Source organism: Staurois parvus, unplaced genomic scaffold, assembly GCF_062004578.1.
Source record: "Staurois parvus isolate SC_StPar_1 unplaced genomic scaffold, SC_StPar_1.0 ptg000165l, whole genome shotgun sequence".
Taxonomy (NCBI): domain Eukaryota; kingdom Metazoa; phylum Chordata; class Amphibia; order Anura; family Ranidae; genus Staurois; species Staurois parvus.
Genome location: NW_028317961.1, coordinates 15,676,047 through 15,698,427, shown reverse-complemented (window position 1 = coordinate 15,698,427; position 22,381 = coordinate 15,676,047). Strand labels below are relative to the sequence as shown.

Here is a 22,381-nt window from a genome sequence, read left to right as displayed (position 1 = left end):
TAACGGTCACTCGCTGAGGTGCAGCCCTCTAAAGATCTGGGAATCTTGATAATACTGGAAAAGAGCTCTGAGGAAGGTAGCTCGTGTCCCGAAATGCGTTAACATACACTGTCGCAAGACCACCACTTGCTGGGACTGTCACATTGGTTCCTTGCTTTTATTTATGACTCTTGGTTTGTGAGTATACACTTTTGTCATTCTCAATAAATTATTTTTTATCATGGTAATGCACAAGGAGAGTGCGCCCTTTTTGCTCTTTTCTAGCACTGATCACTGTATTAGTGTCACTGTGGATGTCAGTGGCAGTTAGTCAGTTCCCCCCCAGTGTCAGAATGCCTGCCGCACTCCCGCAGTCCGGCAATAAGTCGCTGACCATTACTAGTAAAAAAAAAAAATTCCAGTTTATATACCATTTGTAAACGCTATAACTTTCACGTAAACCAACTAATTTACATGTATTAGGATTTTTTAGCAAACACATAGTAGAATACATTTTTGCCTAAATTTATGAAGAAATTAGATTTTTAAAAATGTTTTACTGGATGTTTTATAGCAAAGTCAAAAATATTGTTGTTTTTTTCAAAATTGTTGGTCTTTTTTTTGTTTATAGTGCAAAAAATACCACTGAAAGAAAGCTCTATTTGTGGGAAAAAGGACATACATTTCATTTATGTACAGCATTACATCACTGTGCAATTTTCAGTTAAAGTAACGCAGCGCAGTATAGCAAAAAATGGCCTGGTCAGAAAGGGGGGTAAATCCTCTGGAGGGCAAGTGGTTAAAGAGGATCTTTAGACCAAAATTAAAACTGGATGATCAGGCATGATTTATCTCATCTGCATTAAAGTTATTTACCTGCTTGTTCACGACTCTGGACATCCCCGGGAATGAGAATCAGGCTGTACATACACCATCAAGCAGCCTGCAGCCTCTCTTGGATCCCACCTGGTTCCCATGGTGCACGTGTCCCTTCTTTCATCCCTTCTTCTGGGGCGAGGTGCTGCCCCCTTGAAAGATGCCGCCCTAGACAAGTGCCTTGTTTGCCTTGTGGTAAATGCACCCCTGGAGCTGCGCACATGCAGCTCACTGTACAAATTGTCAATGCTGAATCTGACTTATCTCCCATGTTTGCGTGGGAGTGATGTCATCCCCGCCCAGAAGCTGGCCACCCAAAGATGTCAGCTCGAGGATGCGCATCACTGCAGCTAAGGTGAATAGAGTTCTGCTTTAAGTTAGCTGTAGATAAGATGACAGTTGGAGATGACTTCACAACCTGGTTGTCAAATTTTCTTTAATAAATAAATATTCATGTTCATATCACCCAGGCATTTGTGCTTATGTACTGTGCAAACAACTTCAACCATAACCTTATCTGAAGATAAAAAGGATTGTAGCTGTATTAGTGCACTTGCGACAGAAACAATTGAGTACTAACGTGATACTTTTTTTATTTGCACTAACATACAATTTTGAGGACAAGCTTTCGGGGTATGTCCCTTTCTTCAAGATCCAGGCAGTACCACTACAGTAGTACTGCCTGGACCTTAAAGAAAGGGACATACCCCGAAAACTTGTCCTCAAAATTGTATGTTAGTGCAAATAAAAAAAGTATCACGTTAGTACTCAATTGTTTCTGAAGATAAAAAAAACTATCAAGCAGCCACAAATGCTAAGGGAGAGCAGTCCGAGGTGCTAAAGTCACAAGGTGATTAATTATGCTGGCTGAATAGCACCTATAAAACCATTCATTCAATAAATAATCACAAAGTGGTAAACCATACTTTTTACAGTTGCAGTCAAATTTGAGAAATCCTCTTATATGTTTGTTATGTGTTTCCATTTACACAGCACACCAGGGATAACTGTTACCACCAAGCCCATACGTTGCAATGACACATTTATTAAAACTGGAGCGCTCAAAACACTTTCTAAGGCTCCATGTACACTGTAGGCTGATAAACTCACATTCAGGAGCTTTTCTGCATTTTTGTCAGCAACCCCTGAACTCTCCCTAATGTTTTCCTATGTGTCCATGTACACATAATCGTTTACAGTCGTTTACAGGCAGTTGAGTTTGCAGTAGTTTTTTTTAACGCACCAAACTTGTGTTCAGGAGTAGATTTTATCAGCGTTTCAAGTGCTTGTAAATGCGGCTAACCGCGTTTATAAGCGTTTGCGTTTAGAAGCGATTTTTAATTGTTCCATATCCAAATGCTGTCCAGAGCCTTTTTTCATCATCAGGAATACATGCAGTGTTCTCCATATATTCAAATGGACCTAGTACACTTAGCACAGTCAGTTCCAGCTTTTGCGTGAAGGAAAAAATGGTAACACATGCCACATTATGCTCATGATGGGATCCATAGTGAATACAACCAGAAAAGACAGGTCATCTCAACACATACTGCTCTCTCTGCTTCTGCTCTCTCTATTTCTCTCAAAATGTCTGAAATAGTAAATTTTTACTGTTTTTCAGTGCATTCTGGGTATTTGGGAAGGTCTCCTGATGTTATCTTTAAAACACACTTCTAAACGCAAACGTACATAAACGCGGTATGCAAACGCGGCTAAACAGATGTTTTTTAACCTACGTTTTCCAGCAGTCAGTTTCCATCGTTCAGAAGTGTTTTCCAAATGTCCTGTGTACATGGAGCCTAACTTTAACTTGTTCAGTTAAGCTTTAACAATAAAACCTGATTGGTTTCTATGCAGACCTGCACCAGATTTTGCTCTCTCCAATTTCAGTAAATCCCCCCAAAAAGTGAGTCCAGTCATGATGACCACAGGTGATCCTTGACTGTGTGAACAGTCACTAATAGCTGTGGCTGCCGAGAGCTTGTCATTGCACTGTACAGGCTCAGTGGTCCCAGCTATCTGCACACAGCTGCCAATCCCAGCCGCAGTAATCAGTAGTAGATGGGATTTGCATAGTGGCTAAATGCCCATGTAAATGCAGCCAAGCACTTTGGCAGACTTCCATTCCTGTACGTTGATGCTGTAAATGGAATCGTTAGTATTTTATCTAAATTTGCTCCTCCACAGGTGTCTTTAATGCTTTATGCAAGGGAGCGGGGCAGATTTCAAAAGTGGACCTTGGGTTTAGGTACAAGGTCTGCAACTGTCATTTGCTAATGCAATATGAATACAATTCAAGCCTAACTACTTGCACTGCTCCAGAAATGAAACCCAGCATCCCAAGCATTATTACTAATAATTAATATTATTATTATACAGGATTTATATAGCACCAACAGTTTGCTCAGCACTTTACAATATAAAGGGAGACAATACAGCAACAATACAGTTCAATACAAGAGGGTTAGGAGGGCCCTGATCCTTGGAAAAAATTATAAGAAAAAAAGGGCAAAGGCAAAATGTTTCCCTTTTTTAGGCATATTTATTTTTATGCCTTTATTTAATCATATCATGTGTGATCATTATCATTTGTGATTGTGAATATAAAAAACAAATCCTAAAAATGAGTTTAAAAATATTGTGGGCATTTTGTTTGGATATTTTGTTCATTTTGTTGCTTTTTGATGTTTTCTCAACCTTTTTTCGGTCAAGGCACTCTTTAAAATTATTGACAATCTCAAGGCACCCTTTGAAATTATGGATGGCCTTGAGGCACCCCATTCTAAAATGTAAAAAACCATTCTAATAGTTTTACATAATAATTTTAATTATTTTAATAATGCATCAACATCCACACATATAGGACACCCAACATTAGAGGTGATTTATTCTTCCAAATCAAATACACTTTTGCACACTGGTACTGACTAGTATTCAAGTGATTATCTTCTCCCTCAGTTTTTCTCCATCACTGAGCTAATGTGACCCCAGGACTGATGGAGAGAGGCAGGGGAGGGTCAAACAAGAATGCTGTACAGGCGCTCGCTGTCCATCATCAACTGATGATATCATAGGTTTTTGGGATGCCGGCAACTAGAAGGTCGTAATGGTGCACAAAGAAAACTTGTGGCTTTGTGTAACTAAAAGTCAGACTTGATCCACCTCTGGCTTGTATACAATTTTTGGGTAATTTTTATGCATTTTTCCAAGGCACCCATGAAGAAACCTCAAGGCACCCCAGGGTGCCTGGGGACCCTGACTGAAAAAAGGCTGTTCTAGACAATAGAAAGTTCAAATACCAATCTAAGACATGTAAATACATGATGCACATTTTTGTGTATATTCTGCTGTTAAATGTTATGGAAAATCAAGTAACAGTAAAATAACCCCCCTTCCTTTACACACACAAAACACAAAAAAATCAACAGTGTAGTCTCTTAGAACTTTTTATGATGCTATTTTACACCTTTTTTTACATCTATTGTTTGAAACATTCCAACTAACAACAAGCTACACCCAAAACAGATGCTCAAAGCAGAATGCTTAAGAACCATTTAAATCCTTAGAAAATAACTTTACCTTAAATTCCCCTAATTTTACTTCCCAACTTTAATATTTTTTGTCAAAATAACAAAATTAGATGAAATTTGCAAATATTTCAACAAAATTTAGTCAAGCTTTGTTTTAATGAAACTGAGCGATCTTCTTGCAATCTTACAGGTGAGATGTTAATTACTTGTGCACAATAGATTTAACCAGATATCTAATTTTCCAAAATTTTGATTTAAAGGATAGGTTCACCTTCAGAAAAAAAATCAACGCACATTTTTTTTCAGGTAAAAAAAATGTGCATGCATTATTTTTTTCTAAGGAGCCTGCACAGCATTGCACCCACGATTAGCAGAATGAAGGTGTAATGTCAGGCTCCTGTAGACTCTCAAGATAACTGTATTCCCATACCTATGGGCAGACAGTTTCTTGAAAGCAGGAAGATCAATGAACTACGAGATTGCTCACCAGCAGCAGAAAATTTAATTTGAGGTTACTTACATCAAGAAGTTTATTCTGATGCTCACAGATTATTAAAATCTCACATGGACTACTATCTTAAATGTAACAGACCAGACTAATAAATACAGCTGCCCTTAGACATAAAATGAATTTTAACGTACAGAAGAGGTAATATCCAAACTAGATAGACAGATGAGTGTAATAATGATGTAGCACTATATATCTATTAGGTAGATGTAAGAAACACCTTTAACCTGAAAACATGAAACAACATATGTAGCAATGTAAATATAACATAATACTGTGTTGGTGTTAAATCAGACCGACTCTATCAGGTGACTAACAAGTGATTAGTAGTGCAAAAATAAGAGGTTCAATAGTGAGCCTATACACAAGTGATTATACCTATCAGGGGCGGACTGACAACTCATGGGGCCCCCGGGCAACAGGGGATCATGGGGCCCCTGTGTCCTTGCCCAAACTCAAAAAAGCCTATGAAAAAGGTACCAGGGGCATCTCATGTGGCCCCCTACTGACCCCGGGCCCTCAGGCAGTGCCCGAGTTTCCAAATGGTCAGTCCGCCCCTGATACCTATCCCCCTCCAGGGGATCAGCCCATTCAATAAGTGAAAAAATTAAACACAGTGATTCCCTATATAGGGACATATGCTTCCACATATGAGTGATCAGTATAAAGACCTATAGCAGTTATTTATATTTGCCATGTCTATAATGAGCCAACATAATCATAAGTGGAAAGAAAACACACAATAATAGTTTTTCCAAGCGTGCTCCTGTGTTGGTGCAAGTGGTAAGTGATAATCCTAAATGGCAGGCATGCCCGCTCACCTTCCCCCTGCAACCCACAGGGGTCAAAAAGCCTTTTGGATCACCCAGGATCCTGCACGCAATCTCCAGGTAAGGTATGTTCCACAGCCCCCAATGGTCTTTCCTTCAATCTCAGCTACTCCTCCATACACAGGTAGCAGTGTATATGCCCATATATGCACATGATGTTGGAATCATACAATGATAAAACAAAGATCCTCCATAGTGCAACACTGTATATTTATTTAAATAAGGTAAAAAACACCAAGTTTCAACTCACATTTAGGCAGATGTTAACAGGCTTTTCACACCACCATATATGGGTGTACTGGATGCACTCTGGTGTACTAAGATGGCGCTCACTGGAAGTGCATCACCACGCTGCATCTACGCGTTACGCCACGCCCCCGTGGCTTCCTCAGGATGGCGTCATGGTGTTCCTGACTGGTATTTATAGGGGGATCCTGATGTTAATTGGTTAGTCCACAGCAGGGGTCCTCAAACTTTTTAAGCAGGGGGCCAGTTCACTGTCCCTAAGACTGTTGGAGGGCCGGATTATAGTTTAAAAAAAAAAAACTATGAACAAATGTGGACACAGTACAGGAGATGACCAGAGACTGCGGACATAGCACATGAGATGACCAAAGACTGCGGACATACAACTGCGGCGGGAATACTGGGCCGGCCGCTCCATAAGACGCACAGACATAAAACGTCTTATGGAGCAAAATATACGGTAAATGCAGGACACCTTGTTGGGTCAGATCTGTGTACAATCTAAAGAGGGAGATAAGGGGGGGGGGGAGAGAGAGAGGAGGGGAGAGAGAGAGAGGAGGGGGGAGAGAGAGAGAGAGAGAGAGAGAGAGAGAGAGAGGAGGGGGGGGAGAGAGAGAGAGGAAGGGGGAGAGAGGAGAGAGGGGGAAAAAAGAGAGGGAGGAGATCGATCATCTATTGCACTTATCTAGGGTCCGTGGCCATGATACTGGACATGCAGCGATGGAGTCTCTTCTCTTGCTCCCCCTCTTCATGGTCAGCTCTAGGCTCCGCCCTCCGGCCGTGATGGTTGCATGCACTGATCAGAATAGATGGCCGGCTGGCTGCAGAGAGGCCAGGTGCGTGGTGCGGGTTTATAAGCCGAGCCCACCTTCATTGTTCTAGAATTGCTGATCCCGCCCTCCTGCCTCCCGCCCAAGCTCTGCCGAGCTCTCCCGACCTGCCAAACCCTAGTCCCTTGCCTCGCGGCAGATACGCCCCTGCCCGGCGGGCCAGATAAATGTCCTCGGTGGGCCGCATGTGGCCCACGGGCCGTAGTTTGAGGACCCCTGGTCTACAGTGTAGAGCCGCTGCTGCCATTTTTCTGTAGTTCCGATTATTGAGGACATAGGTATCGTGGCCATTTTGTTGTAGTCCCAGTCCATTGTATTATACTGTCATATAGCCACTGCTGTGTTTCCCAATTAGCAAAGCTTACTATCGCTAGTATATACTGATGTTTTATATTTTTTACTGCAGAAACTCTCTACTGCAGATTACTACAGCCAGGGATATTAATCTATTGCTTCCTGTGTAGTGATAATGACGATCTTGGCTTTTAAACGTCAATTTGGAATACAAATCCCTAAAGGTAGTGTATTATAATCTAATAAAATTAACTCTTTATTGGCAATATATAAATATAAAAATAATGACAATACAGTTGTATAAAAATACTAAAAAATATATTAAAAAAGTTTTATTATTTAAAATGATAAAAATATATAAATTGTAGATATATATATACAGTCATGGCCGAAATTGTTGGCACCCTTGATATTTCTCCAGGAAATCATGTATTTCTCACGAAACGTATTGCATTAACACATGTTTTGCTATACACATGTTTATTCCCTTTGTGTGTATTGGGACAAAACAAAAAAAGGGAGGAAAGAAAGCAAATTCGACATAATGTCACACAAACCTCCAAAAATGGGCTGGACAAAAGTATTGGCACCCTTTCACAACTGCGGATAAATAAGAATGTTACAAGCATGTGATGCTCCTGTAAACTCACCTGGGGCAAGTAACAGGTGTGGGCAATATAGAAATCACACCTGAAAGCAGATAAAAAGGAGAGACGTTCACTTAACCTTTGCATTGTGTGTCTGTCTGTGCCACACTAAGCATGGACAACAGAAAGAGGAGACGAGAACTGTCTGAGGACCTGAGAACCAAAATTGTGGCAAAATATCAACAATCTCAAGGTTACAAGTCCATCTCCAGAGAACTAGATTTGCCTTTGTCCACAGTGCGCAACATTATCAAGAAGTTTGCAACCCATGGCACTGTAGCTAATCTCCCTGGTCGTGGACGGATGAGGAAAATTGATGAAAGATTGCAACGCAGAATAGTCCGGATGGTGGATAAGCAGCCCCAAACATGTTCCAAAGACATTCAAGCTGTCCTGCAGGCTCAGGGAGCATCAGTGTCAGCGCGAACTATCCGTCGACATTTAAATGAAATGAAACGCTATGGCAGGAGACCCAGGAGGACCCCACTGCTGACACAGAGACATAAAAAAGCAAGACTACAGTTTGCCAAAATGTACTTGAGTAAGCCAAAAGCCTTCTGGGAAAACGTCTTGTGGACAGATGAGACCAAGATAGAGCTTTTCGGTAAAGCACATCATTCTACTGTTTACCGAAAACGGAATGAGGCCTACAAAGAACAAAACACAGTACCTACGGTAAAATATGGTGGAGGTTCAATGATGTTTTGGGGTTGTTTTGCTGCCTCTGGCACTGGGTGCCTTGACTGTGTGCAAGGCATCATGAAATCTGAGGATTACCAAAGGATTTTGGGTCGCACTGTAGGGCCCAGTGTCAGAAAGCTGGGTTTGCGTCCAAGATCCTGGGTCTTCCAGCAGGACAATGACCCCAAACATACGTCAAAAAGCACTCAGAAATGGATGGCAAAGAAGCGCTGGAGAGTTCTGAAGTGGCCAGCAATGAGCCCAGATCTAAATCCCATTGAACACCTGTGGAGAGATCTTAAAATTGCTGTTGGGAAAAGGTGTCCTTCCAATAAGAGAGACCTGGAGCTGTTTGCAAAGGAAGAGTGGTCCAAAATTCCGGGTGAGAGGTGTCAGAAGCTTATTGATGGTTATAGGAAGCGACTGATTTCAGTTATGTTTTCCAAAGGGTGTGCAACCAAATATTAAGTTAAGGGTGCCAATACTTTTGTCCAGCCCATTTTTGGGGTTTTGTGTGACATTATGTCATATTTGCTTTTCTGCCTCTGTTTTATATTTGTTCCAATACATACAAAGGGAATAAACATGTGTATAGCAAAACATGTGTTAATGCAATACCTTTTTTGTGTGAAATACTTGATTTTCAGGAAAAATATCAAGGGTGCCAACAATTTCGGCCATGACTGTATACTGTATGACATTCATCCAGTTTTTTTAGGATATCAATAATCCAAAAGCAAGTGTTGGGGTAATGCATCCCCTCCAACGCTGTTCTGAAAAGAAGAGGAAAAAATACCTGATGTGAAGAGCCAGAACAATGGTGAGTGGTGGTACATTAAGATATAGTTTGCCTGTTGAAGACAGAACATGTTTTGTCTAACTGGCATGGCATAACTTTTCATTATTTACACCAGCCAAGCATATTGCTTTTTCAACATGCAAGGTGTCTCCTAAGGATCCACCATTTACCATTGTTTCAACATTTAACCAGTTATCCGCCGCCCGTAGCCCTATACATGATTTGCATTACCAATTAGGAGGCGAGCGTGCCGCCCTACCCCTGCCACCATTGGCAGCTACGGATGTCACTCATCGGGTCCCAATCGGAGATTCTCTACTGGCACCCGGCGATCACTGAGTAACACTGACAGGGGAGAGACCTGTGTGTAAACAACACAGGTCTCTCTCCTGCCAGCAATAACAGGCTGCTGTGTAATTCTCTGCACAGTAGAAAAATACACAGCAGCATGTTTCCCAAGTAAAACAACACACAGCACCTGTTGTAAAACACAATACAGCACACAGTTAACCCTTTGATCACCCCAGATGCTAACCCCTTCCTGCTCAGCATCATTAGGACAGTGTCAGTGCTTTTTATTAGCACTGGTCACTGTATTAGTGTCATTGAGATGTCAGTGGCAGTTAGTCAGTTCCCACCCAGTGTCAGAATGCTCGCCGCAGTCCCGATATAAGTCGCTGGTCGCCTACATTACTAATATAAAAAAAAATAAAAATAAAAATTTCAGTTTATATACCGCCATTTGTAGACGCTATAACTTTCATGTAAACCAATTAATTTACGTGTATTGGAATTTATTAAGCAAAGACATGTCGCAGAATGCATTTTGGCCTAAATTTATGCCGTAATTTGATTTATACTGGATATGTTTTATAGCAAAAAAAGTTAAAAATATTGTTTTTTTTTTCAAAATTGTCAGTCTTTTTTTGTTAACAGCACAAAAAATAAAAACCGCACAAAAGAAAGCTCTATTAGTGGGGAAAAAAGGACATACATTTAATTTGGGTGCAGCGTTGTGTTGCATGACCGTGCAATTGTCAGTTAAAGGAATGCAGTACCATATTGCAAAAAATGGCCTGGTCAGGAAGGGGGGTAAATCCGCTAGAGGGCAAGTGGTTGAAATCAGTACATCTTTAGCTCCTCTTCTACAGCAGCCTAATAAAGGGGGTCCATGGTCCCCAAAAGGTTTGCATATTTGTTATGTAATAAATAAGCAACACTGGATTAACGCTGAATCCATCCAGCCTTTCTAACGTGTTTTGGACTTTCGCGTTTGCTACAGTCAGTTATCAAGCACACTCATGTAGTGACTCCATAAGGATTCATAAGCACTCTGGAGACCATAGGATTTTCACACACCAAAGTCTAACAACCTTCAAAATACTTCCTCATAGACAGATACGAGGTGACCGTAACCTGATCAGGTGACAATCTTGCATCTGCAAAGGACGCTGACCCCACTAGCCTGTGTCTAGATGGATATTTATTAAAGTATTTTAGATAACTTATTTCTATGATATTTTTCCTCCTTGGGATAAGCAATAATGACAGTACTAATGACAGCACTACTGAATTCCTCTCCCTCCCCACTGCATCATGGACAGGATTGCCAGCAATACCAAACGTGCTCCATGAATACTCTACTTACACCAGTGTCAGAGGGTGGTTGGATCATGCCTTCATAACTATGCTGCTGGGTCTATGGTGCACTTTATTTTGTCTTTTACAAACCCTGATGTAAGACCAGTATTTAACACCTGAGATCTGCAATCACTTAGCACAATAAGTCCTCATGCACACTGGATGTTTTTACAGCGGCTGTTTTTGGCTTTTGACCTTTTTTTCTACAGCCAGTAAACTGCTCAGCGTGTTATCCTATGTGTCCATGCACACATAGGCTGCAATCAGTGTTGGAAGGGTTTTGGAAGGAGCGTTTTTTGGTTGGAAAAAAACATGAGAACTAGTGGGTTTCTAGAGGAGTTTTTTAGCTGTAAAAACGCTCTAACGCTGAAAAACGAGCTAAAACGCAGCAAAACATGGTAAAATGTGGCAAACCAGTGTTTTTGGACTTTGTCTGAACAAAGCATTTACCTGCAAAGAAGTGCAAAGAAGCATTTACCTACTTGAGGATTTTAAATGTAGGTGATATGTCCTAAAAAACTTCATAAACATTTATAGCATGTATCTCTTACATTCAGCTCCTCTACACTGCCACATTGCTTTTGCCGGCAATTACTGATTGTAGAAATCACAGCTGGGAGTTGTCAAAATGCAGTTGCTCCTGTGTAAAATTACACTTGCAGATGGTCCACAAGTGTCACTGAATAATACATTGTTAACAATGTATTGTTACACTATATTTACTATTTCATTCATATGTAGACCAAAGGTGTGACATGATATCAGTTAAAGAAGCCTTACAAGTAATAAAAATATATATTTTTGTAATATCCATAAGCTACACCAATTTCCTTCTCTTAGGTGTTATTTTTCTGTTTAGTTTTTTTTAGTTTTATTGTAGCAAAAAAGGAACAAAATTGACAAAATGTCTTTTTATTTGCAAATAACGTTGTTGTGTTTTGTACAAGAAACATTATTTTGTGTTATTTTGAATGGGATATATTATAAAATACTATGTATTTGTGCTGTAGTTATATTAACCTCCCTAACGGTATTCCCGAGTGTAGCTCGGGGTAAAATGTCTGTACCAAAAGCGGTAACCCCGAGCTACACTCGGGCTTACCATGCAGCGCTGTATAGGGAGTCCCTGCAGCACTTACCTTGTCCTTCGCTCCCGCGATGTGTCCCCTGCGACGTCCCCGGCCATCTCCTCCGGCCGATGCCGGCATCCGGCTCCTGTGTTCCAGTCCCTGTGACGTCGGGACGTACGGGCGCCGCGTCCGGCGGCGGGAAATTTGAAAATTTTAAAAAAAAATTATTTTTTTCAAAACGATTTTACATGGTAAAACATTGCTGTTTCAACCCATTTCACATACATTTTGTCCCGAGTGCTTTGTCCTGTGCCCTGCCTGCATTTTGACTGTTCTTTCTGCCTGGAAACTTAGAAAAGTCCATGGCGTCCAAAAAATGTCCCTTTAGGTCAAAAGCGGGTTTAGACCAGCTAGAGAACAGCGATAGTAAATTAGAACTACTTGCAGAATTGAGTGATAATGATTCGTGGAGAAATTCGTCATCAAACACTGAAAACGATTCTGTGACTTTGCTCAGCGATGTGCGAACTTGGCGCTATATTTCAAATTTCAGTGTTTTTGGTTTGATTATATTATTGAATTAAATGTATGATTTACACTCTTGTTCAGACAGATTTCAGTGAGTTATTCCTAAAAATTACAGCCTACAATAAAAAAACTACATATTTCCATGCAAAATAATTGTACCGCTTTCAGCACCAAAAATATGAAATAATCATACCGCTAGGGAAGTTAAAAGAAGATTAAAATTAATACATGAAAAAAAATTGAGTTTTAGTTCCCCCCTAGTTCCATCCAGAGATAGAGAATGGAAGTTCTAACAATGAAAAGGATAGGTCCCGTGAAGACTAAGATTGAGCTCTGCAGTCAGTGTTGCAGCAGTTGTTTTCTTATTCCGGGTCACAATCCTGCACAATGTCCTTCTGTCTCTTTCGGTCATTTGACCATGTCGACCACACCTATGCTTGTTAGGCAATGTTTTCCTGGAAACTGTATATGCTGTCATTGCCTTTGATATGGTATCTCACAACATGGCAAATAAATTGGCAATTTCAGTCACCGAGGCACCAGCTATGTGTGCACCAGCAATTCAAAAGAGGGAACTCTTTGAAGCTCAGTAAACTCTGGCATGACTCCGTATTACTAGCAGTGCACACAGTGAATGACAAAAGTGAGGCTTCCCACCCGTTAGCTAGGTGTCTCATCACACAGCGGAAGCAAAAGAATGTTACATCACTTCCGCTTTCAAAATGAAACATAACGTCACTTTCACAGCTACAAATCATGTAGTGTTTCCATTGTTTTGTCCTTCCCTTGTAAATAACCCCTATCCAGCTCCAGTACACCACTTTCATGACTAAATCCTTCAAAATACATTTATTAGTGTTGCAATCATTGGTTGCAGTGGCTGATAGAATTTTTGGTGCTCTAACAGGACCGTTCGACATAAGCCGGTCTAACGATTGGCTTCTGTTGAAAAAAAGGGATACCCACAGTTCCTTCTGTGCTACTGAAAGTCTGGTGGTCAGTGATGTGAAACTTTCTGGCTTTGTGGGTTTGCACTATTTGTGCTTTTTGAATACCAAGTAAAAAAACAGTAGAAGTGCAACCTTTTGCATCTGCATATTGTTGAAAAAATATAAAACCTTAAAGTGGAGCTTCACCCAAAAGGGGAAGTTCCACTTTAACTACTGTCCCCCGATCCCTGTGAGGAATTGGCACCTTTGTAGAGCGGGGGGGGAGCGGGTACCTGATTTTGACACCCTAACACGTGACAGGTCCCAGAAGACTACAGGAGCAGAGCTACTCCCACATGAACAGTGGGTACCCGGCTGTGAAGCCACAAGCTATCACAGCCGGGAGCCCACACTTAGGATGCCGGGGCCGGGGAGCGAGGATGACCAGTGAAAAGGGCTGCAGTGAGGACACCACAGGATCGTGGGACAGGTAAGTGGCTGTTTTTTAAAAGTCAGCAGCTACAGTTTTTGTAGCTGCTGACTTTTATTATTTGTAGGTTTGACTGGAGCTCCACTTTATTTAGAGTAGTTTCAAATTAAGCAAATAATTGCCTCTTTAAATTAGCTTCTATTGATTCCTTGTCAAAAAAAATAAAGTCAGTGAAATGGTAGCTAATAATTTTCTGAAACATCAATCTTCCTATTACCCTTTTTTTTAACCGTTTGAGTCGCAGTGCTTTTTTCAGGTTTCGGATGGGATAGATATAATTGCTGCTTTGTTTTGCAGTCAATCCAGCCAATCTTGATCATGTTTTTTGGAGACAGTACTTTTTTTTAAGAGAGACAAAATTGTGAAAATTCTGAAATCAAAAACAAATTTCTGTTGATTTCTACCACATAAATATGTAAAAGACAAGACACAGTGAGTTTTTTTTTCTAATTTTTCAATTTGTTTAAAGGATAAGTTCACCTTTGGGAACATGTTACATGTTCTTCCCGGTTTTAGGGTGGAACATGTAACAAGTTCCCCATCCTGCAGCCGCAGCCCGCTAACCCCCTCCTCCCCCCGTGACAGAAGTATGGGGAGAAGCTCCTCGTACTTGCGGTCAGTTTTCAAAAACAGCATGGCCGTGTGGGGCTCCGCCCACGTGGCCACGTCATTTAGTCACAGTGTTCTATGAATGAATGAACTACAAGTCCCGTAAGTCTTAATGAACTACCACAGTGCTGTGAGCGCCATGATAGTTCATTGAGTCTTCCTGTCAAAAGTATTGGCTTGCCCATACGTGATGTACGAACAAGCAGATACACTGACAGTCTGCAGGAGACCTGCATGCTATCAGAGATCTGCTGATCGCTGGAGCAATGCCTTACAGACTCCTGCAAAAAAATGTGGAAAGGTGAACTTATCCTTTAAATCATGTGACACCGCATTTGCCTGGTTTTTCACTTTATGGGGAAAATATGGTGTAAAAACAATGGTGTGCATTTATTCTATTCTATTCATTAAGATTTGTTTCTCACACAATAACATGACAACAAAGGCCCTGTATTGCAACTTTGACAAAAAAAAACACAGAACAGTGGGATGTGTTAGATTGTAAATGTTGTAAACTGTTTTATATCAAGGCTACTTGAAATGAACTAAAAAATAAACTGAAAATAAAATTGAAACAACAATTGAAAATTGTTGACTCTAGTTGTTTTTTTTTGTTTGTTTCTTACATATATAGGTAAAGAGGCTAAAAAGTACTTTATACTGCTATTAACCATAAAAGTATTTTTACGCTGAATGAACTCCTGGATGCTGCACTCTGACAGTTGGAAATGTCATATAAATAAATAACTGTGCATAGTGACCACAATACACTGAATGTGAATGAATTTTAAATGAATAAATGCAAAAATGTGAAGCAACTAAAATACTCAAACCATAATATCCTATACTGTATATATATGTGCAAACAAACGCATGTCACACAATGTGTTAAAAATATGCATGAAATGATAACTTCACTGGCTAGGCCCCAACCGACTTGTTTCGCTGTCAGCGACTGTTCTCAAGGAAAATGGAGCATGATGCGTTTCCTAAGCTTGAATAGTGTGGCGGCATTTATGCTGCTGTGTACTCCTCATCCTGTAAGTGTTTGCCTGTGTTTTACTGAAATAAACCATGGTGGCAGTTTTATGCTGTGATGGCTCATTTGGCTTCCTTTGAGGATATATGCATGGTTCCGTGATCCATTAACCCCTGAGTGTCTGGTTGGTTGGAACAGCAGAAGATCGCATTGGCCGCAGGCCCGGAGGCTTTTAAAGGCATACACACATCAAGTGCTTTTTTTATCTCCATACCTAAAGATGACCATCTTTTCGTAAGAGGCAGAGTCTTTGTGTAGTGGAGGAGGAATACTTTTTGCTCTCTGTGTGAAGCTTGGATTTGCACTCCCTGCTCACTGGATCTTAAAGTTTTCGTCTATCTCATGGGCTTTTTGTATTTCATCTTTTTTCATGAGTTGTGTGACATGCATTTGTTTGCACATATATAGGATATTATAGTTTGAGTACTTCTATTACTTCACATTTTTGTACATATGCACTTAATATTTATTAAGTGCATTGAAGTTACTGAATGCATCTTTCTAATGTGTTGTGTGACATGCATTTGTTTAACTTCTTGCCAACCAGCCACTGTAGAAATACGGTGGCAGGTCGGCACGGCTGGGCAAAACCACTTTTTAAAACGTGCGTTTGCAAAACAGGTAGGGGGCGTGTGCCCGCCATACCCATCCCGCCGATCGCGGCCACGGGTGTCAGTCGCCGGGTCACGGCCGGTCATTACCGGCCGTGTCCTGCCGATTAGCGGCAATCACTTACAAAGAGCAGGGCTGCAGTAGCTCTGCTTTCTGTCAGCTCCTGACATGCTGATCCGGAGAGAAGAGTTTATCTCTCCGGATCAGCGGTGTTCCCGTGCAGTACACACCCCCGCCCCCTAGTAAAACACTCCCCTCACACAGTTAACCCTTTTAGTAAATAAAAAAGTTAACCCCTTCCTCCCCAGTGCCATTAGTACAGTGTCAGTGTTTTTTTTTTGCACTGATCACTGTATTGGTGTCACTGGGGATGTCAGTGACCCCAAGTCAGTTCCCCCCCAGTGTCAGGATGTCCGCCGCAGTCCCGCAGTCCTGCCATAAGTGACTGATCGCCGCCATAAGTCGCTGATCGCCGCCATTATTAGTATAAAAAAAACTTTAAAATCCCAGTATCTTTCCCGCCATTTGTAAACGCTATAACTTTCACGTAAACCAATTAATTTACACGTATTGGGTTTTTTGTTTAGCAAAGACATGTCGCAGAATACATTTTGGCAGAAATTTATGACTAAATTTGATTTTTACATTTTTTTTACTGGACATGTTTTATAGCAAAAGTCCAAAATATTGGTTTTTTTCCTCAAAATTGTCAGTCTTTTTTTTTTATAGCGCAAAAAATAAAAAATGCACAGGTAGTCAAATACCACCGAAAGAAAGCTCAAAGGATGTAAATTTCATTTATCTACCGTATTGCATGACCGCACAATTGTCCATTAAACTAGCGCAGCGCTGTATAGAAAAAAAATGGCATAAATTGCAGTATCTATACCATAGTTTATAGACGCTGTAACTTTCACACAAAGCAATCAATATACACTTATTGGGATTTTTTTTACCAAAAACATGTAGCAGAATACATTTTGGCCTAAATTTATAATCAACTTTGAGTTTACTATATATTTTTTATAGCTGAAAGTAAAAAATATCGTTTTTCTTCAAAATTTTGGGTCTTTTTTTGTTTATAGCGTGAAAAATAAAAAGCACACAGGTGATCAAATACCACCGAAAGAAAGCTCTATTTGTGTGAAAAAAAGGACGTACATTTCATTTGGGTGCAGCATTGCATGACCACACAATTATCAGTTGAATTAGTGCAGCGCCGAGTAGCAAAAAGAGGCCTGGTCATTAAGGGGGGTAAATCCTCAGGAGGGCAAGTGGTTAATGTCACATTCAGTGTATTGTGGTCACTATGCACAGTTATTTATTTATATGACATTTCAAGGAAGTGCACCTGTGTATATATAGTTATTATTTTATACTGCTTTTCTTATACATGAAAACATCACAGATGTGTGTCCTAATTACTTAGTGGGGATACGGCAGGGCCCAGAAACAAAGGAGTGCAATTTAATTGTCAATGGCTGAGAACTGCCATGCAGCTTTTTGGCACTGTACTGCATTTACAGTGACTTAGAAGTGTCAGGACCCCAAAAACTGTAGGAATACATTGTTCATGTATTTTGTGCAACAACTACATCACCCATTAGATGGCGGTGTTTATAGGTTTGTAGCTGCCTCTGTGACTATATGTCTTCTTCCTGAATATTATTATTATTATTATTATTATAGAGGATTTATATAGTGCCAACAGTTCGCTCAGCAGTTTATAATATAACGGAGACAATACAGCAACAATACAGTTCAATACAAGAGGGAAAGGAGGGCCCTGCTCCTTGGAGCTTACAATCTAGGAATACATTTTCTGTTAGCAGAGAAGCATCAGATAAACACATGCAGACTGTGCACTGTCTGTTCTGTAGGACTATATACAGAATCTCTAACAGGTTTTAAGCCTAGACACCCAGTTATAGCCAGCAACAGCAAAAGAAGTGAGAGATATAGTAACAGAAAGAAGACTGCAATGGAATAAAAGAAAATGGCCAGTAACACAGCTTTCATTTGCAAACCTGAAAAACCAGAATTGCCAGTCTTGGAAATTCCAGATGAAAATGCTGCTAATAAGAGAAGATACCTGTAAATGTATAAAGGAAGTCAAGCCAGAACACCCTTCAGAAGAGTGGATAGAGGATGATCAGAGAGCTTGGAGCACAATATCTCTTAGCGTAGAAGATGATCAAAGCAAACTGCTAGAGGAATGTAGGAAGGATTACAAAAGGTGCATTAAAGAGCTAATCTTAGCAATAAACTGTATTTTATTAGAAAGCTAAACCAAGCTGATTAAAGGCCAGGATATGTAGGATTACATAAGGCCTGAGAGGTATAGGAGAAGAAATAAAAGATTTTCATGTCGCAGCACTATCACTTAGTGGTTTACCAGAAAATTATTACATGCTTGTCACAGCACTTGATGTACGTGCAGATGATGAACTGACATTGGAATATGTTAAGAGCAAGCTTGGGGTTGAATATAAGAGTAAAACAGAAAGCATTAATAGTGATGATGCTTCTATCGCAGTGTCTGCTTTAATGACGAAAATAGAAATAAAAACAGTAAGATGCAACAAGAAACACATGAATATTTTGTGTTCAAGAAACAAGGCCATTTAAAAGCAGATTGCAGAATCAACAAACAAACTAAACTGCAAAAGGCCAAAAGTGTGAAGGAAGAAACTGATTTTTCTTTAGATAATGAATATGGCAAAATGACAAGTGTATTGTGCACAGACAATGGAACTGAATATACAGTTTATAACACACGGGTGATTCTCAGAAAGCATGACATATTATTTCAAACTATTGTACCATACAACCGAGAACAAATTGGGGTTGCAGAAAGAATGAACTGTTTTCTATGTGAGAGTAGAAGATGCTGTTTAATACAGATTAGCCAACCAGATAATGGGGGGAGGCAATTATGACCGCATGCTATCTTCAGAATCGACCACCAGGAAAACTCAATATGAACTGTAGAATGGAAAAGCCACAAATCTGAACCATCTAAAAATGTTTTGAAGCAAAGCATGTGTGCATATCAAAAAGAAGAACATAAAAAATGTGATAGAAGGTGTATTTGTGGAGTACGGTGAATCTCATAAATCTCTTCTAAAAGGGATACAGAATTCTACACCAAGACACAAACAAGGTAACCATCAGTAGAAGTGTAATTGTCGATGAAACTTCAGTGTGTTCAAATTTCATGAACTAACACAAATTATTCAAACTGAGGGAAATTCCACATCAGTGTCACATGAAGAGAAGCAACAAAGTGAAGCAGAAATTGAAATGAATGCAAACAATCCTAATACTGTAAATGAAGAGTCCAGACTAGAACAGGCTTCAACCAGGAAATACACCAGAAGCAATAAAGTCATCCCAGCCAAATGTCTGTCCTATGTTGCTTGCATAACATTAAAATCCAGAGCCAGAACCTTCACGGGATGAGATGCAAAGACTTTCAAGCCATAAGGAACAAAAAGGATCCGAACATTTGACAAAACCGCTTACAAAAAACAGATTTTTGGAAATAAGATATGTGATAGGACTAATATAAGGAGTAATTGTTGAGCGAGGTGTTGGAACACATTGTTCATGTATTTTGTGCAGCAACTACATTATCAGTAGATGGCAGTGTTTATAAATTTGTAGCTGTATCTATGACTATACCCTATGTCGTCTTCCTGAATATAGGTCCTGTTTCCTGTTAGCAGAGAAGCAGCAGATAAACATGTGGACTGTGCACTGTCTGTTCTGTAGGGCTATACACAGAATCTCTAAAAAAAACTACCACAAAATTACTCTTTTTTGAAAAGTAGACCCCTCAAGGTTTTTGCCAAGATGTATAACTTTGAACTTTGAAGCCCATATTTTTTAGAATGCGCTTGGCAGTAAATTAGAAAAAAAAATAAATATAACATTTTCAACAAAAGTATAAATTAAGTGAAAAGTTTCTCAAACACAGTGATGGCATAGTAAAAGCTGGTACAAACTGCATCCAGCACAGTGATGGCATAGTAAAAACTGCATCCAACAATTTGGAGCTACCTCTCCCATACGCAAGGATACCTAGTAACACTTGGTGAAAAACAAGGGAGTGTATTCTGACTGTCAATGGCTGCAAATTTTAGTTTTTGCAGTCTGCTCTGCTGTATAATACATTGCATGTTTCCTGGACAGATAGGGCTTTTGTACATCTGCATACAAGTATTTGTATTCCCTTAGTTTTTATGTACAATATAGAATAAAAAGTAAAAATGAGAAAAAAAATGCATGTTCATGTAATTTTCCCCAAAGCAGCATTTACATAATTTACACCCCCCCCCCCCATAAATTTATCCCAAGATATAATCAACAACGTTTTCAAATTATATTGATGTCACATTAGTGCGACTTTTATGTAATGTAGCGGAATGGTAAAACTAATAATGAACATAAATCACCTGGAGTCCCAGTGCGTTTTTCCATTTTAGCATTGTCTACCTTAAAAACTTATACTTCTATTGTGAACAGATTTAATTTGATAGCAAATTTAGATACATATATTTTTTATTTCCTTTGGTTATATTGGGAAAAAAAATATAAAGATTAAAAAAAAAATTCTGTAATTTTTCCCAACATAGGGTTTACAAAATTTGTGAATCCCCATTTACCACAGAATGTAATCAGTAAAGTCTGCTAATTAAAATATACAGTATATATCAGAGCTTTGCTCTGTTTTCAACACTACACTGCGACGCATGCAGGGGGGGAAAATGTTTTGGATAAATTGTCAGTGTAATATTAAGATGACATTAAGTTGGGTTGATGGGTTGATTAGGGCACAATTTAACATGACGTTGACTTTTATTTGTTACAGGTGCCTATATAGTGCTGTAAATTTATGCAGTGCTTTACATATATATTGTACTTTATTGTATGTATTATATTGTGTGTGTATATATATATATATATATACACACACACGATATTGCCAAAAGTTTTGGGACGCCTGCCTTTACACACACTCACATGAACTTTAATGGCATCCCAGTCTTAGTCTGTAGGGTTCAATATTGATTTGGACCATCCTTTGCAGCTATAACAGCTTCAGCTGTTCTGGGAAGGCTGTCCACAAGGTTTAGGAGTGTGTCTATGGGAATGTTTGACCATTCTTGCAGAAGCACATTTGTGAAGTCAGGCACTGATGCTGGACAAGAAAGCCTGCCTCGCAGTCTCTCCACTATAATTCATACCAAAGTTGCTCTATCGGGTTGAGGTCAGGACTCTGTGCAGGCCAGTCAAGTTCCTCCACCCCAGTCTCGCTCATCCATATCTTTATGGACCTTGCATTGTGCACTGGTGTACAGTCATGTTGGAACAAGAAGGGGCCATCCCCAAACTGTTCCCACAAAGTTGGGAGCATGAAATTGTTCAAAATGTCTTGGTATGCTGATGCATTCACTGGAACTAAGGGGCCAAGCCCAACCCCTGAAAAGCAACCCCACGCCATAATCCCCCCTCTAATAAAACTTTACACTTGGCACAATGCAGTCAGTCAAGTATCGTTCTCCTGGTAACCACCAAACCTAGACACGTCCATCGGATTGCCAGACCGAGAAGCATGATTTGTCACTCCAGAGAACACGTCTCCACTGCTCTAGAGTCCACTAGCGGCGTGCTTTCCACCACTGCATCGGACACTTTGCATTGCACTTGGTGATGTAAGGCTTGGATGCAGCTGCTCAGCCATGGAAACCCATTCCATGAAGCTCTCTATGCACTGTTGTTGTGCTAATCAGAAGGCCACATGAAGTTTGGAGGTCTTTAGCTATTGACTCTGCAGACAGTTGGCGACTTCTGCGCACTGTGTGCTTCAGCATGCACTGAACCCGCTCTGTCATTTTACATAGCCTACCACTTCGTGGCTGAGTTGCTATTGTTCCCAGTAGTTTCCACTTTTTATAATACTACTAACAGTTGACCGTAGAATATTTAGTAGCAAGGAAATTTCATGGATGGACTTACTGTACAGGTGGCAGACTATCACGGTACCATGCTTGCATTCTCTGAACTCCTGAGAGTGACCCATGCTTTCATTCTTTGTAGAAGCAGTCTTCATGCTTGATTTTATACACCTGTGGCCATGGAGGTGATTGAAACACCTGAGTCCAATGATTTGGAGGGTGGAGGGCTGGCCCAATACTTTTGGCAATATAGTGTGTGTATATATATATACATATATATATA

General features: G+C 40.1%; 3 protein-coding genes across 9 annotated transcripts in view; 1 reads left to right on the top strand and 2 right to left on the bottom strand.

Annotated features, from left to right (window-relative positions):
* TXLNB (taxilin beta) overlaps positions 1-22,381 on the top strand; it is a 150,038-nt gene that overhangs the window by 3,636 nt on the left and 124,021 nt on the right. The window lies entirely within an intron of this gene.
* LOC149462920 (endogenous murine leukemia virus Env polyprotein from Emv-2 locus-like) overlaps positions 1-22,381 on the bottom strand; it is a 126,974-nt gene that overhangs the window by 81,412 nt on the left and 23,181 nt on the right. The gene's annotated exons all lie outside the window — the stretch shown is intronic.
* Positions 1-22,381, bottom strand: part of LOC149462921 (uncharacterized) — a 383,187-nt gene that overhangs the window by 358,660 nt on the left and 2,146 nt on the right. The gene's annotated exons all lie outside the window — the stretch shown is intronic.